Source organism: Trichosurus vulpecula, chromosome 1, assembly GCF_011100635.1.
Source record: "Trichosurus vulpecula isolate mTriVul1 chromosome 1, mTriVul1.pri, whole genome shotgun sequence".
Taxonomy (NCBI): Eukaryota; Metazoa; Chordata; class Mammalia; order Diprotodontia; family Phalangeridae; genus Trichosurus; species Trichosurus vulpecula.
Window position 1 is genome coordinate 531,406,329 of NC_050573.1, and position 18,633 is coordinate 531,424,961.

Sequence of the window (18,633 nt, forward strand, 5' to 3'; positions counted from 1 at the left end):
AGTGGCCACCATGTGGAAGCAGTGAGTAGGAGAAGGAGAAGACTATCTTTCTTAATTAGCATAGTGGTGGAATGGGAGAGCTCTAAGGTGGTCCAAATACCACACACACAGGGAACCTTCTCAACATGTCTCAGAAAATTGAGTTTCAGACATTACTGGTAGGATGCATATTGCTTTATGGGCCCTCAGCTGAGACTATTTTAATTGAACAGTCCACTTGGGGAAATGTGAAGCCGAGTCCATTTTAATCCATTTTCACTATGTGTATGCAATGTACAATTCTGAAAAATGTATTCAAGGGGCCTCTTCAAACTTGCACTTCAGTATTTGCTACAAGGAACCTTTGCATACCTGCACATTTCAATTTGCATAATGGCAGAACAGCCTTTTCTCTGCTACTGAAAATGCATCGTCCCAAAGATGTTGAAGCTCATGAGCCTGCAGAATCTTTGAGAGCTGAGGTGGGAAGCTAATAGCCAGGTTGAATCACTGTCTTTTCCATTTCCTCCCACTTAGGAAGAATGTGGTGGCCCAGAGAAGGGGCAGCATTGGAGGTAGATGACCCAGGGGATAAGAAGGACATTATTACTGTTCATCTCTAGAGTGTAAAACGTTTGATATATTCCAACTCATAGAGAGAAACTCACTTTTCTTAGAGTCCCTGGGGGAACAACAGCAGCAAGGAGGAGTTTGATTAAAATATTCTTTATGCAGAGATGGGCTGCATGTGTATAGAATTGAAATGCAATACTTATTTTTACCTTCTACTGATACTCATACCATGAGTCTCTTTCTCTTCCAGAGCCTAGAGATTTTGGGATTCTGATTACCAACTCATCCCAGTTAATGTGCTTACTAATATTTACTCTGTGTCTAGCACTGGGTTAATTTCTATGAGATAGAAGAAATACAAGACATACTCTTGCCTTCAAGTGGCTTGTGGCATAGGTGGTGAGACGAGAGACAAGAGTGAATGGTATAAGACTATATAAATATAGTTAAGTGCTTAGTTGTACTGTATAGCTAGTGTGACTAGAAGTCTCTGATTTTTAAATATAAAAGTATACTTTTGATATATCCTTTGTTAGATTTTGTCTCCTCATTTTTGGTTCAGAAAATATAATTATTATAGGTATAGCACTATAGTGCCATAGGAGTTCATAAGGAGAGAGAAATCAGTGAAGAATGAATATAATTGTCAGAGGCTTCCTAAAGGAGCTGAAGTCTTGGAGGATGCATAAGAATTGTGTAAGAAACACAGAGAGGGAGGATGATGAAGAATAACATATGCAAAGACATAGAGGCAAAAATGAAGGTGACCTACTTATGGGACAGTGATGTGACCATCCTGATGACAGGAGAAGTGCATATTGAGGGATAATTAAAAAAAAATAAGCTTGAATAGGTAAGCTTGACCCAGATTGTAGAGGGTCTAAAAAGCAAATGAAGAAGTTTAGATTTGGGAAAGTAAATGCATGTCTGGAAGCCCCTGGTGGCATTTCTGTATGGTTTCCTCTTCCCCATGTGCAGTGTACCCTCCTTAAAAGGAACAGTTTTCATCTTAAGGGATTCACACAAGCTGAAGGTTAGGAGAATTGGTGTGTGGCTTTATCACATCTTGTATCATTAGGAAATAACATGCTATTAACATCAGACCGGGACTAAGTGACCTCAAAACAGTCAGAGACCTGAAGTGGTATCATATTAGCTCCAAAGTCACAGCATCTCAGAATGGAAAAGGTTTTGAGAAATCATTGAATTCAGCCCATACCTAACCAAGAATCCTGCCTCTGTCTCCAAGAAATGATCATCTAACTTCTTCTTGAAGTTTTCTTCTGGTGGAGAGAGGGGGAACCCTCTGCCACTGAAGCAGCCCATCCCACCTGTAGGCAGCTCTAATTGTCAATTACACAAAACCTAATTCTGCCTATTTGAAACTTTCATGCTCTAGGGCCAATCACAAGTATAATCCTTTTGCCACATGGCAGTCCTTCAAGTGACAGGATAACCAAAGAAGCTACTGTGAGTTTAGGTTTCCCTAGGAGAGCTTCTGTGTACAGAACAAGGAGACTAATAGTTCCACTATACTCTGCCTAGTCAGGCCATGTTTATGGTAGTATGTTCAGTCTTGGCCACCACATTTCAGGAAAGATGCAGGCAGGCTAGGGTATGTCTGTGAAAGGGGAACCAAGATAATAAGAAAACCAGCAGCCATCGCACACAGCTTCGTTGAGGATATTACAGAGAGGATTCATGTTTCACATTGGGTCTTTATCTAGGTGAGAATGTCCCAGGAAGGCAAGAGGGTTGGAGCATATGCCAGCCATATGTGGACTGTGCAAAATGACTGGAGGTGTTTAGCCTAGAGAAGAACAGGCTTTGAACATGAAAGCCATTTTCAAGTATTTGAAGGAAGCGTTCATATGGGGAAGAGGGATTAGACTTTTTCTACCTGACCCCAGGGTATAGAACTAGGAACAATGGGTAGAAGCTAAAATGAGTCAGGTTTAGACTTGATGTAGGGAAAAGCTTCCTCACTGTTAAAGTTTTCCAAAAATAGCGTGGGCTGCATTGAGAAATAGTGGAGTCCTTCTTATGGAGTCCTTCTATCAGAGGCATGGCCGGGGGGGCCACTTGTTTGAGAGGTTGGGAAGGAATTCGTGTCTTGGCCTTGGTTTCTTTAAATCAGAAGAGTCAGACACACAGCCCATAACCCTCCCAAGGGCAGCCCAGACCAGGTTGAAATGTAATTGAGAAATAGTTAACAAAATAATAAAAATACCAAAAAACACAGATAACATTACATTTTAAAACTATCAGTATGACACCTGCAGGGATCCTTATGTATGATTTGGTGGGCCCCATTTCTATTTGAGTTTGACCCCATTGCTTTAGATGACCTTTGAGGATCCTCCCAACTCTTAGAGGCTGTAATTTAAATGGAGATTGGTATAATTATATCCCCTAAGGCTCCTTTTCTCCCTGCTCAACATCTCTAGTTCCTTCACCCAGTTAACATACAGCATGTGCTATCCTGGTTGCTCCCTTATAGACACACTTACCTGGCCAGAGGTCTCAGTCTACAGGTGGAAGTGAAGAGGTGAAAGGTTGAGAGGTGCTCGACACCCCAAAATATTGACCCACCGGGTCCTGCCGAAAGCATCTATAACACTTCCAATGAATGGTCATCTGTCAATAAATGGAGTAGTAAAGTTGTAAGTAAGCTTGCAGGCAGGACCTGTTGTTCTCAACCAGAGAACAACTATTATCTCGCACTAACCTTCAGGGTGATAAATCACTGGCACAAAAACTGGGAACCCCTTGTAAGCTGATTTGGTAGCTTAAACACTTTGATTCCTCTCTCCTGCTCAGGATGTATTTCACTAAGCAGCAGGGCTTTGATAGAACCATCTCAGAGGCTGACATTTTGCTGCTTAGAGCCTTGATAGAAATATTCAATAAAATCCTATAGGGATTAAAAGGACGGTGTTTGGAACTCCACTGTGGAACCAGGAATCTTGGCTGGAAAGACAGGATTGTCTAAGAGAAGGAGGCAAGAATCTAGCCTATGTTCTGTGTTGGACTACTTGATATTGGCAGGGTGATGGTAGATGGTAGGGTATGAGAAGAGAATCAGGGTTAAATGTGTTATCATTGGAAAATATAAAGCTTTCAACATTCATCACTTACAGTCATGAAAGTCAGGTTTGGCAGATGCAAACAAAGCAGTGGCCAGAAGCCCAAGTATACAGGTAGAAAGGTTAGGGCCCATTCGGTTTTACAAAATAAAACAAACCTCCAAGTGAGAGGCAATTCTAGAAGCTCAGAGAGCTCATCAAGTCCAACCCCCCTACTGGAGCCATGAATTTCCCTCCAAAACATCTCCCACAAGTGGTCATCAGGCCTTTGTTTGAAGACCTCACTTTCTGAAGCATTTCCCTTTACTTTGGAATAGTTCTCAGTGTTAGGATGCTTTTCCTTATATTTGGAGATGGTCAAAATAAGTTGGCTACCTCATCAATATGATAATAACTGTATCCCATTCCCCCTGGCTTTCATGCTAAACATTCCTAGGTTCTTCTGCTGATCTTTGTATAACATGCCCCATATCCCCTTATGCAGCCTCCTCTGAACGAACATAGGCTCTTAGATTTATTTAGAGCTGGAAGAGACTTCAGAGATCACTTAGCCCAGCCTCTTCATTTTACAGTTGAGGAACCCCCCCACCAAGAGACGAATGACTTACCTAAAGCCCACAATTAATAACCAAGTTAGAATTCAAACCCAGGATCTGTGGCTCCAAAGCCACCTCTTTCCACCTACCGTGTGTTCCAGCTTGTCATTGTTCCTCCTAACAATGTGGTGCCCAGTACCCCATATCTAATCGGGTCAGGGCAGAACATGCTTCTCCTCGTACTTACCTCCCTCGTTCAGGACACTGTTTCTTGTAGGCAGCCTAAGCCTTTTTGAGCCTCCTGTCACATTGTGAACACATATTGAGCTGCAAGTCCACTAACACTCCCATGTCTTTGAAATATGGCCATCGTTGTGGACTACTAGCTGAAGCCTTTGAAGCCCTTTAGATCCGTGTAGTTGGTCCTTCTTGTGTGTTTTCCTAGGTTTAAAAAGGGACTTCATCCAATTCAAACAGTGAGGACCTACCCAGGACCCTTTAGTGTCATATATTAGAGCCACATTTTCTGGTGTGGATTGAAATTGTCTGTGCATTTGGTGTCCCCAGGAAGTTCCATGGAGTCAGATCCCAGCATTTCCGATTTAGATTTCTCACCAATGCCACTATTTTCTCTCTCATTAGAAATTTTCATTCTCTTGAGTTCTTAGCACTTTCAAGATAGGGGCTGGCCCATGCTACATTGACAGACAGGTAGTAATTCAGGATCCTCTTCTGGGTGTATGCCTAGTTGTTTTTAGTTGTTTACAGATGAATTCTGAAGAAAATAGTATTTAGACATCGCTATGGCCCTCCATTCCCAATGCAGACCCTCCAAAGCCAGAATTCTACCAGTGTCCTCATAGTGTGATAAGATAGTAAAATTGTGCCCCCAGGACACTCCGGTAGCAGCTTTAGATTCTGAGACAGGTTCTTTTATACAGATGGAGCTAATCTGCTTTTAATTTATTCACTTTTCACCTCTGGGACTTCCTCTTCCTAGGAGAGATTTTCCCAGGTTTGCTTCATTTATTCTCTCTGTCTGACTCCGCCTGGGGCAAGCCAAAGATTCCCTACCACTTACAGTTCTTGCTCTTTAGTTCCTTCTGTTACTGCCAAGATTTTCTTCTTGGGCCCCCAAAAGAGTTAACTTTTGTCTGTTCTCTTCCCACCCCCGTCCCCTTTCTCTCATTCCTTGGCCTCTCCCTCACTAGGGAGCATTCTTTCTCTAGGCCATTCAGATTGTTGAAGCATTTCTATCTTCTTCTTCTTCCCTAATCTGCTCCTATCTGAAGAATTCATTACATTTCAAATCCAAGGCCTGGCTGCATACATTAGCAGGTTTTAATAGACTGCCACTACTCAAAAAGGAGAAAAAGAGAGAGAAGATTTAAAACTCTTGTCTTGCCTAAAGCAGACAGATTGACTCGAAAATGATTCAGTCAATAAAAGATGAGTTTTGAAAAGGCTTCCCTCTACTCAAAGGGAGCTCGTATTCCAGGGAATTTGGTTTTTCTAAGCCCACTGTTAGAAATTAATAATACATACAGCGTGTAAAATGGATTCAGCTCTCTACAGCCTTACACAAACATATCTTTGACTTGCTAAATGTGACATGACTACTAGGATTTTCCAGCCCTCATCCCAATGGTTTGTCATTCCTCCCAACAATGTGACCCCTGTGGAATTTTTCAGTACATCAAAAAAATTTCTGTATGAAGTATGCCATCCTGCCTGTTGGCATTTCATCCCTCCTCCATCTTCTCACACAACAAACATCCTGATTAGCCTTATCCTGTGACATGTTTGTTTAGCTAGAAGCAACCTAATGTTCAGGTTCAGTAACATTAAACAGCTCACATTTCCTTTAATATTTCATGGTCCAGAACTGGTTACCATGTCTGTCCTTTAATAGCCGGATCTTTCTGGCTGTGAAAGGTTGGAGAAATGTTCATTTTCCAAGGCCTGAACCTCTCCAAAGCTGAGTAACACTTACTGACTGTCACTGCTTCCTTTCTCGTGTCCTGAAAAGCCATGTGTGGAAGGACTTCTGGTCAGGATTGCTGCTAGAACAGAGGCAGGCTGCCCTACTCTCCCACAACAACTCCATCAAGCACCTGAAACTCTCACCAGACTGAGTAATGATGCAGAAATAAAGGGACACACATAAAGAATTTGATATTTCTCATAATGGGCATGTGTGAGAAGAATGTGGAGGAAGAGTGGGAAGATTGGGCATCAGATGAACCTCGTTTTTATTTGAAGCAGACAGAGTGTGGGAGTGGGGCAGAAGTGGGAATAATCTCTATCAAAACAAATTTCCTGATCCTAAAGTGGGGATTAAAAGGAAAAGAAAAAGGGAAATAATAGAATATATGGGGATGTCTATCAGTTGAGTAATAGCTGAACAAATTGCGGTTCGATGAATGTAACAGAATACATTGTAAAAAAAATGAGAGGTGATTGCAAGGAATACTGGTGAGAATGAATGGATGTAGCATGAAGTGGGCCAAGCGAGAAGAGCAGTGGACACAAGGATAACAGCGTTGTAAAGAAAAACACCTTTGAAGGCTTCACTCTGATTAGAGCAAGGATCAATCACATCTCCAGAGGACTTAAGATGAAGCATGTTATCTACTATATCTATCTGTTCCTAACAAAGAGGTGACTCAAGCTTCTCCTTTTTTAAACTTGGCCACCATATGGAATTGTTTTGCTTGATGATGCTTATTGGTCATGAGGGGTTTTTTCTTTCTGTTTTTTAGTTGGAGATAGGGAGAGGAGGTCAAGTAAGGCTATCGATACTGATGCCAACATTGAAAAGGAGAGCCGTTAAAAAAACATTCTAAATTCATTTTAGAGAACAGAAGGAAGTTCAGAAGAAAATACAGACAAGCAGGATAGATTTGGAAGTCTTGTGTGAATTTTACTGTATACTTTTAAAGAGTGGTATGAAATAGAGATTCACAGTTTTGTATACAATTCTCATTTAGTATATGTATCTTTTTCAATTATATTTTTTTCAATTAGCAAATATTTTTGTCACTCCCTCTTAACCTCCCTTCCTGCTGGGAAAAACAAAGAAAAGTAAAATCTTTGTAACAAATATACATAGCCAAGCAAAATAAATGACAATGTTAGCTGTGTCCAGAAATGTGTCTTCTCCTGCATTATCTAGTTCATTGCCTCTCAGGAGGTGGTGGCACTCTTCGTAGGTGATCCTCTAAAATCATAGTTGGTCATTGCATCAATTAGAGTTCTTAAATACAAATGCTTCTTTTTACAATGTAGTTGCTATGACATAAATTATTGTCACTTCACTCTGTGTCAGTTCATACAAGTCTTCCCAGGTTTCTTTGAAATCCTCCTGTCATTTCTTAGGGCATGATAGTATTCCATTGCGTTCACATACCACAATTTGTTTGGCCATTCCCCAATTGAGAGGTACCCCCTTAGTTTCCAGTTCCTTACCATTGCCAAAAAAAAGCTGCAATAAATATTTTTGTACACATAGGTCCCTTTCCTCTTTCTTTGATTCTCTTTGTGGTGTAGACCTAGTAGTGATATCACTGGGTCAGTGAAGTGCACGCACAGTTTAATAACATCTTAGACATCCCAAATTGCTTTCCAGAATGGTTCTAGAACTTCATACCTTCACCAGCACTTCATTAAGAGTCAGGTTGCCACAATACCATCAACATTTCTCACTTTTCTTTTTTGTCAACTTTACCAATCTCTTGGATGCAAAGCAAGACAGGCAGGGGGAGATTTATTAAGCACTTACTTTGTGCCTGACACTCTGCTAAACACTGGGGGTACAAATACAGATGGAAAAAACCCCAACAATCTTTGACCTCAAGGAAATTACATTCTAATGGTGGGGGAGGGTGGGGACTAACACACAAAACAGAGCTAAAAAAAGTCAGAGGAGGGAAGCAACCTTAGTTCTGGCAATGGAGGTACCCAGTTTAGGGCCATGGTTTTGAAGTCTAGAAGCCAGGAATAGGACTGGAGAGAGAATGAAAGTGGGCTTGGCTCTCCACCCCCCTGACCCCCACAAAGGGAGACCCCAGGAGGAACTAATCAATGGGAGATGGGTATGAGTCTTATGGAGAGACATTTCAGATTGAGGAGGTTGCAGGAATGGTTAGATGTTTCCAGGGCAAGACTTGCCCTTAACTAAGTATCTTTTAGGACCCCAAATGTCTACTTTGAAAAAAATGAGTGTTGAAAGCAGGCCAGAGTTGCCAGGATGCTCAAGTCTTAAACATGTATATGGAAATATCTTTTTTGAGGGGAGGGGTTATTTAAGTTCAAAAGAAATTTTTTAAGTCATGCTGTTTATACCACCCGGATCTAGTACACAAGAGATGTATGGGTCCTGCTTTCTGTTCTGTATGGTTTCTAGTACTCCATGAGTGCTAGTACATTAGCAGGCCACAGGGGATCACGAATGTAAAATACTCACTGTAGATTGAGGGCTGTTCAACCTAAGAGTCTTCTGATTTCTTTGTTTCATGAAGATCCACCAGATAACAACAGCCAATCTTGCTGCTTCCATGTATGAAACTTTAACAGCTTTGCCATTAATGACAATAATAACTTCCATTTATGTGTCGTCTTGAGGTTGCCTTGAAGATTACTTGGCTTCCTGCCCATGTAAGCAGAGCCGTAGCTGGGATGGGTGATCTGGACTTTGCCTATGTACAACAAATTTAGATGGCGCTGACAGCATTTTCAGGCCTCCATCACTATAGAAATAATAAGAGCTAGTTAGCAAGAATAATTAGTCACAAAAGGAAGCCACCAGATGGTGGGAATGAGCTGTTCCTCTGTCCCACCCTGCTTTCTCTCCAACCCCTCCCCCACCCCCACCTCTTATTTGGCAGACTCTCTAGCAGTGGTCTTGTGCTGGTGCCCAGGGTCTCTATTTCTCCCCATTTAGCAAGCTCTTGCCTCCCTCCTCCCCCCACCCTATTAGGGTGAACTGATTGTCACTCGCAAGAGATCCAAAAACGACTAGCTATTGCTCTGATAAAAGCAGGCAATTCTGATTTTGCTTGTATTGTTGCCCGTGCATATGTATGTCCTTTGTGAGAGAAAGACAAACAGAAATGTAATTAATTTGATGTTGCTGGGCTCTTTGGTTTGGGGGATTTCCTTTCGATGCAGTTTTATGTGGCCTAGCTAAGCTTTTATCACATTTCTCAGTCTCAAATCTAGGGTAGCTTGAGTGGCTTCTGAATGAGTACAAGCTGTATTTGGTTCTCAGACACCCATCCATGTGCAGTGGCAGTCCCAGAGCTCTGCCCTCCTATAACTCTACCAGTTCTCAAGATCTATTGCACTGAGGTCCAGAAGAAAATAAAATTACTTGGAGGCAGCACTCTGTGGTGGCCTTCCTGAAGGTGACTTTCAAGACATGATGGCCCTTGAAGGTGGGATGCCCCATGGATTATTACCATTAGTTTTCTGAGTCCTCTAGAAGCCATTTGATGAAAGAGTATTGTTTTTCTCATCCTAAAGATATAATCTAGATGCTTTTTTGAGAGTCTGCAGGTTGCTAGTTTTTAGTAGTCTCCTACCTCTCGAAATCCTCTCCTGACTTGGAGGATGGGGACAGTTAAGACTACCTGATATCAGACACATTTCTAAGGAATTTCGAATGGTGCCCTCCCTTTTCCCAGGCCATTTCTCCTCTGCACTGATCTCTCTACTCAAGGTGGCACATGTTTTCCCCTAAGGATCCATCTAGACTTACAGAGCCCTCTGCCTTGTGTAGTGTTTTTTTTTTTTTAATGAAGTTTCATTTATTTTTTTGATGGGATGGGAATGATCAGCATCCATTTGAGATTTAACTTGTTCCACGTTTTCCTTTAGTTGGAAGAGGGAGTTTTCCCAGTGAATATTATGTCACATTAGCCCCTGGCTGTTGCACTGGGATATTTCCACCCACTAATCTGGTGGGGTATAATTGCTGGTGTCTTTTCAAATCATTTTTGTAAAAGGTGACAAACTGCTTGGTGGAGTGAGACGTTAATAACACAGAGATGCCCCTTGTTTGAAAGCCAGCACTGAGCTTACCCAGTGCGGTTGTCTGAGAGTCAGAATTGTAATGGGAAGATGGGAAGACCGGAGCTGTTCATTTGCATATAATTCCAGGGCTTGTGTGTCATCTTTTGTGTAAACCATACAATTTCCGGCACAGCAGGGTAACATGGGCTCATAATAGAGAGAGACAGGAACATAGGACCTCCTGTACCAATCAGGGTTAAAGATATGTCATCTGCTAAGGGGTGACTGAAGGTTTGGGTAAGAGTGATACAGTACCAGCAAGACTGGCAGGGAAACTGAGTCTCCTGTGTCCGTTTCTATTTGAAAATCTTACCTGAACACTGCAAAGAGGAAAAGCGAAGGAGCAGGAGTCTTAATGCCAGTCCCACTTGGCAGTGTTACTGCATCTCTTCAGGCAACCAGCTGAGTTCTCATCCTAACCCCCTTGGGAGCAGGCAGCACAATCTTGCCCATTGAAATCTGGGACAGTGGTTCTGGAAGAGAAGACTGTCCTTGCCGCTATCTGATCCCCTTAAAATCAACAAAGGAGGACTCTCTATGCCGAAGTAGGACCAAATTCCATCTCCCTATTGGCTTATGGTTTAGAGAGGGGTTAGGAGTCTATGGATGGCCATGACTTTGACATCAGTCCACTGATTTCTCCCTTTTGTTTCTTTCTCTTTAATAAACTAGACATGGCATTTCTGAATAGCCAGTCAGGACCTAGTGATAAACTTAACAATTAGAGTTGCAATGCCCAGCTTCCACAATCTCTAATAAAATTGCATAAATATTTAATGCCTATTTATTAAATATTTAAAAATGTAAAACTGAAATAGTTTAGAAGTTAGCAGGTCATGAATAATTCAAACACTGGAAACGTGGTTTTGGCCCTTAAGCTGAGCAAAGCTGATGCAATGCATTGCCCAGTCATGGGCTTGTCTCCTGTCAAGTCTGGGAAGGCTTGGCAAGAGTCCCAAGGAAAACATGCTTGCTGAGAGCTAGCCTATATTTATGACCAGGCCAGGTAGAGAAGATGTTGGTCAGGGAAAACTGCCCATTCCTTTAACTAGGGCTTTGTTGACAGAAGAGAATGAGTTCTTCCCTCATCTTCTATCTCCTTCTCTCCAAAGCCAAGTGTTCCTGGAAGTGGGGAACCAAAATGGGGTGGAAGAATTGGGCCTTCTATTTTTAGTTATTTTCAAGCCTCTTATCCAGTGAACTGGAATCATTTTAAAGTGCTCTTGATTATAATTTAATCTTTGCATATATTATAAAATCCTCTGTCTCTCAGGACAGTCCTTCATTAGCTTAAAATTCTGGCTATACCTTTTGGCAGAGACCTTACCAGTTACTCATTTTTTACCATGTACCTTCGGGCTACCTTTTGCTGTGCCTTAATCTTGCTCACAAACTGCTTGTCTTCATAATCACTTACATACAAATTTTTATCTTTTCAAAAGGAAGGGAAATGTGGTGGTTAATTTGAGTGAGATTCCCCATGATAACTCATCCACAAATATACTGTGCAAGACAGGATAAGAATTTGCCCAGGATTGGAAGTTTTTGGTGATCAGTTCAATGCTGTCAGTTCTTGCATTTCTTCCTTCCCTGGAAGGAAAAGTACTTGATTTTTTTCATACTTTGGGGCCTGGTTTCTACTTGTGGTATCTGGGGTATGTGTGTTTTTATGATTTTAGGGCAGTTATAAGTGCTGAGAGACACACAGATAGTATATAAGACTGGGAAGGATTTTGACTCCTTCCAGCCACTGCTGATTTATCATTCCATGTTGAGCATCATCATAGTTATTATTATTAGCTTAAAGAAGAAAGTCAAAATACTCCTTAGTTGTGTGGCAGGAGGAAGGGATAGAAACAGGGATGTCCTGATAAATGTTTAACAACCAGGTGTCTGAAGAAAAAAATGTACACATGACATGCTTTTGAGCTTAATCTGCGTTACTAACATTTTACCCTTTGCTTTCATAAATTTAGACAGTCAACAAAACAGTAAATCAAGCCCTGATTTGTAGTGTTTGCCAATTTCCAAGATGTAAATGCTTGCACTGAAAACTTAACATTTGGCCATCTTGAGGAAGTACAAGCTGGTCCCAGCACACTCATAGATAGAAGGAAGGAGCTGTGATTACATAGAGTTGTCTAATGGCTGAAATCAGGTACCCTCTGATAGTAGATGAGCAGAGGATCATTCAGTCTACTTTTATGAAGACATGGAAACTCTGCTTATTAAAAATATTGGCAGTTCGGGACATGGGTATGATCAAGGATTATAGGGCTTTAGATGATGAAGAGAAGTAGAGCCTTCTAGTGGCCTGAAACTTTTCTCTTGAGATCCTGATATTCCTGGAGGAGATGATGGTCATGAAGATGGTCAATACAGTTCTGATCTTTTTTGATCTAGACTTGATTTGTATCTGAGAAGTGCTGCCCCCATTAGCAACCTTGGATCTACTGTGTGCATTGTGGGCAAGCCTTTGGGTTTGGAACCTGAGTCTAGAAGAGTCAGCCTGTTCACCTTTAGTCATAGTGAGAGAAACCGTACCTCTGTCTTGATCTTCATGACTTGAACATTGCTAGGGAGAGGATGTAATTTAGGCCTGGCTAATTCTGTAACTCAAGAGGCATAAAATAGCAATTATTTCTTGAACACTTACTAGTCAATTTAACTAAAATTCATTAATTTAGTTAAACAAATACCCATTAAGCTCCTAGTTATGTGCAAGACATGATGGTAGAGCATGCAAAAATAAGAACAATCCATTTCTTTCATCAAGAAGTTTGTTTATATTCTTTTGATAAGATATAACATATATACAAGGTAGGGAGTGGTGGAGGAAAAGAAGAACCCCTGCCAAAGTGCTTGAGGAACATTTGAGGAATGATTGGGGAATAGAGGAGGAGGAGAAGAGGGAAGGTGATGGGCAATAGGCAGCATCTGAAACAAGCCTTGAAAGAAGAAGATTCTGAAAGGCAGAGGTGATGAGACATTACTTTCCAGAAATGTGTTATTGTTCATGCAAATGTATGGAGGGGAAAGGGCATGCCAAATTTGAGGAAACAGTCCAATTTGGTTGGAGTGTAGAGTGTATGAAGGAGAGCAACATGAAATAAAGCTGAAAAGGTAGGTTGGAATAGACTTGGAGTCTTCAGTAACAGGCTATGGTGTTTGTGTATTTTCCTAGACACAATAGGAAGCTATTGAAGGGTTTTAAGCAAAGGAATGAGATGGCTAGTCTGTCCCTAACCAAGGAAGATCCAAAGGACAGACCGGAGAAGCCAATACCAAAGCTATTGTAATAGTCCATCTGAGAAGTGAGGAGTGCTGAACTAGTGGAGGTAAAGAGAGAGATGGAAGAACTGTTTTGAAGATAAAATTAACAGGACCCAGCAACTGATTGAATGGAGATGGTGAGGGAAGAGGTAAGGATGGCTGGAGTTGACCTGAGTGACTAGCAGGATAGTGATTCTCTCAACAGAATAGGGAACCTTATCAAAGGAATGAGTTGACCCCACACCTGTCAGATTGGCTAATATGACAGAAAAGAGAAATGGCAAATATTGGAGGGGATGTGGGAAAAAATAAAACACTAACATACTGTTTGTGAAATTATACACTGATTCAGCCATTCTGGAGAACAATTTTGAACTATGTCTAAAGGGTTATAAAACCGTGCATACTCTTTGACCAAGCAATACCACTGGTAGGGAGATAAAAAACAAAAAGGAAAAGAACCTATATGTACAAAAATGCTTATAGCAGCTCTTTTAGTGGTGGCAAAGTATTAGAAATTGAGGGAATGTCTATCAACTGGGCAATGATTGAACAAGTTGTTGAATATGATTGTCATGGAATGTTATTATACTATAAGAAATGATGAGCTGAATGCTCTCAGAAAAACCTGGTAAGACTTACATGAACTGATGCAGTGTGATATAAGTAGAACCAGGAAAACATTGTATACAGTAACAGTGATATTATATGATGATCTACTGTGAATAGCTTAACTGTTCTCAGCAATACAATGATCCATGAAAATTCTGAGGGATGTGTGTTGAAAGATGCTGTCCCTCTCCAGAGAAAGAACTGGCGAAGCCTAAATACAGATCAAAGACACTTTTAAAAAATTTTTCTGGTGGGGGGTGGTGTTTCTCTGTGTTTTCTTTTACCATACGACTTACATGGAAATGTGTTTTGCATGACTACACATGTATAACCTGTGCCAAATTGCTTGCCTTCTCAATGAGGCAGGGAAAGGAAGGAGAGAGAGAATTTGGAAGTCAGAATTTGAGAAAGAATGTTAAAAATTGTTTTTACCTGTAATTTGGAAAAAAATAAAATATTAAATTTTTTAAAAAGGAATGGATTAGTAGTGGAAAAATGTTAAGTTTAGTTTTTGACATGATCAGTTTGAGATGCTGATTGAACATCCAGGAGGAAATGTCCAGCAGGTAGTTGGAGATGCAATGCTGGAAAGGGGTTAGGACTCTCTCTCTCTCTCTCTCTCTCTCTCTCTCTCTCTCTCTCTCTCTCTCTCTCCCCCCCATCCCTCCCTCCGTGTGTGTGTGTGTGTGTGTGTGTGTGTGTGTGATTAGTCAAGACATAACAGAACCCATTGCAAGAGAAGAGATTAACAAGGAGGAGAGAGGGTCAAGATGTAACAGAAGAGAATCCAGGACAAAGCCCTGGGGAATACCCACACTTAATAAAAGGAAATGGGATGAGCCAGCAAAGGATGTTGAAAAAGAGCAGTCTCATAGATAGGAGGAAAACCACGAAAGGTCATTGTGACTGATGTCATGGAAAAATGAGAATATCCCAAAGGGAAGGGGTCATCAGCAGAGTTAAAAGTTGTGGAAAGGTCAAGTTGAGAAACACAATTGATTTAACAGCTAAGAAATGGTTGGCAACCTTTTAGAGATGCGTAGTTTCAGTTAAGTAGTGGGGTTCAAAACCAGCTTCAAGGGTTTGAGAAAGTGGAAGTAGTAAATGTAGATTACCCTTTCTAGGCAGTGAAGGGGGGGAGAATAGGATAATAACAGGATTAAGAGCATGTTTTTAAGGATGGGGAGGACCTCAGTATATTTGTAGGTAATAGAAAAGGAAGGAAGTAGGTAAAGATGGAAGGTGATGGGGGCGGGGTAGGGGGAGTGCTGGATGATGCGGGCAGGCAGGTAATGATCACTGGAGCAAGTTCCCAAAGGAGATTGGGGGAGGGGGGGATGAAATGAGAGTCACATGTAGAGAGAATATTTGAGGAGACAAGAAGAGCTCCTTCACTTTCCAAGACTGGAGCTAAAGAAGAGAGCTAAGGAGGTTTCAAATTTTGAAGTGAGGGATCTGAGAGAGCTCATAGCAAATAGCCTTGATTTTCTCAGTAGAGTAGGAAGAGAATTCTCCTGAATCAGAAGGAGTCAGGGTGGTATTGAGAGCTTGAGAAGGAACTTAGAATAACCACTATAGAGTGTGGTAGAGTTAGTCCAAGATGAATCAAAGGATTGCCATGTGCTAGTGAAGGCACATTTGAGGTCTAATGCACTGTTAAGTGTTGTAGAGGCTATCAGAATAGTAGAATACATGGACCCTGCCATCAGGATCCCTACTACCTAGCTAGAGAAGCAAGCTGGATGTATGTTTAGTATGTATGTTAAGGAGCAATAGAAGAATTGTGAAGTGCCACATTACATGATACAGACTAGTAAAGTCAACAAGCACTTATTAACTATTTACTGTGTGCCAGGCACTGTGCTAAGTGCTGGGAATATAGTCACAAGCTGAAAGAAAGATTCTCAAGGAAATTATGTTCTGGCAGAGGGAGACAATAATAAAAGTGATCTGAAAAGTTGTGGGGGTTGGGGGGATGGTAGAGAAAGCCCTTTGAACAGTCAGGAGAGTATCCTGGCGAAGAATGAAGACATGCGCAGTTGTCCTGAGCCACCTCCTTGAAATAGAGGTTCTGAAAGGAATGAACCAGTTAGAGGGAGAAGCTGCAGGGACAGTGTGAGTGGTTGAGGATCAAATGACAGAACACCTGCAAAAAGTGCTTAGCCCAGTGTCCAGCACATAGTAGCCACAATATAAATGCTCATCCCCTTCCCGTGGTAGACAGAGTCTTGTGGAGAGTTAGCGGTGCAGCCTAGAGAAACAATAAGGAATTCAGCGAAAGATGAAGTCATGGATAGTCTAGGAAAGATCCCCAGAGGTGGGGCATTCATAATGAATGCATGGGTTAAAGAAGGGAGAAAGCCATGTGAACTCTGCAGTTGAATTGAGAGGTCCATGTTCAAGAGAGTCAAAGTGATTGTCCTTTGAAAGGATCCCCAGCTCCTTTGGAAACAGAAGGATCAAATGAACTAAGTAAGTTCAGGCCCTCCCGGTACTCTTCCTGTTGTGGCTTGCTCAGTTCTGGTGCTGTTTGGTTTAGAAGCAGGATGGGCTACTCATGCTGAATGTGTCCGTTTCAAGTATTCTTAATTTCTTTTTAAAACCTAGATCCTTTAAACTGGACAGTTTGTTTCTTTTATTGGAGACTGTGAGTATGCCAAGTTGGAAAACAAAGCTGATTGTGATTCATGCTGAGGAATAAAGTAGTTTTTTAGTAGTAGTGAAATATTGATCCTTGAGGGAGAAAAAAGCTTACAAATTCCAACATTAGTTTAGTGTATTTTGTTCATTTTCTGAAAGAAAAATGAGTCTGTCCTGAGTCCCCAAAGGAAAATTTCAAAGACTGTTTCAAACTACTAAAAGGAGAGGAGAGATAAGGGACTTAGACTGACAACCTCTCTAATGGTTTGACCATTCAGCTGTTAGAAAGATCTCAGTGTCCCTCTCTCTCTCTCTCTCTCTCTCTCTGTCTGTCTCTCTGTCTCTGTCTGTCTGTCTCTCTCTCTCTCTCTCTCTCTCTCTCTGTCTGTCTCTGTCTCTCTCTGCCTCCCTCCCTCTCTCTCTCTTTCCCTCTCTTTCTCTCTCTCTCTCCTCTGTCTCTTTTACTTCCTCTGTCCTCCCTTCAATCTCTTTGCTTCTCAAATTATAATATCTGCATATTTATAAGAAAAAATAAACATTTTCTAACAACAATTTAAGTACTTTAGCCTAATACTGGTTTAAATGCAGCGATACAGCAATCACTGTTTTTATTTCCGTTGAACGTCAAAACCAGTGTTGCTGCTGTGTCCTCATTTCATCAGTTACTACCACTTGTTTTCAGATAAGTTGCATCTATTTCAAAGCTCCAGCCAATCCAACATATGTTTCTGTAGCAGCCTTTATCAACCATAGCAAGAATAGGCATGGGCGGGAGAAAAGGAAGGACATTGGGAAGTTTGTCCTGAACCAGGGATGTTTCCACTCTGTGTATGCTCCTGTAAAGCTGAAGTTTTATGTTATCAGAAACCTCCAATTCACTATCCCTTCATCTGTAGGCCCAGATGAAATCATGCATATTTTTGGCTTCTATTATGCATTTAAAGTCAATTACCTTTTGCAACATAGACCCTTGTATCAAAATGATGGAAAGCTGCTTTATAGCTGCCCTTTCAAGGCAGATTTTAATCTTTAAATACATATCTGCTTTTTGTATTGTCTGTATGAGCTCAGCACTAAAGAATAAAAGGATTTTTTTTGAGGGGAGAGAGTGGAGGACAGAGAAATGTCCTTATTTCCTCATTCCCTCTATTTTTTTTATCTCTAAGAGCACCCAGAACTGAGAATCACTATTTCAAAGTGCACATTAGTACTCAGATTGGTTCGATTAAAAAATGGTGGAACTGTGGTCCTGCTTTTAGTGAGTTGCTAGGCACTGAGGGCCTGCTGTCCCCAGTGTGAGTGACTTTATTTTAAAATGAATTAGAAAGACCGAGATGGAAAGACCTTTTCTACCCCCTGACTGTCCTCCTGCCCTTTTGACAGAGAACTGATAAGAAGGAAATTGATGCACTGGAATAGCTGAGGAACATGCAATTTTTGTAAAATAAAGGCACAGTTTGGGACTGTTGACCAATCAGGCTGCCTGCTGTAAGTTATGAGTAGAAGAAAGCGGGGATTGGGAAAGCTTTGTTCATTTCTCTCTCTGTGTGTGTGTGTGTGCGTGTGTGTGCGTGTGTGTGTGTGTCTTCATCTCTCTTTGTCTCTCAGACATTCCACATTTCCTTCCAGTATAAAACCATTCTATAAATTTTGGCTTATGAATTGTATCTCTGGATATCTGTGGTCATAAATGCTTCTTTATCATGACATCTTTTTTCTCTGGGGTAAAACTGCCCTCTTCTCCCACAAGACTTTATATAATACAACACAATTTTAAAAAATACTATATCTTTTTTAAAGAATATCTCACAACTGCTTCCAGAGCTTCCAAGAGGATCCAGGTGAGTCAGCCAGTCAATATA

At 41.2% G+C, this 18,633-nt stretch overlaps 1 protein-coding gene across 1 annotated transcript in view; it reads left to right on the top strand.

The window, feature by feature from the left end:
- The window catches only part of MAD1L1 (mitotic arrest deficient 1 like 1), an 882,417-nt gene that overhangs the window by 626,117 nt on the left and 237,667 nt on the right, over nt 1-18,633 (top strand). The gene's annotated exons all lie outside the window — the stretch shown is intronic.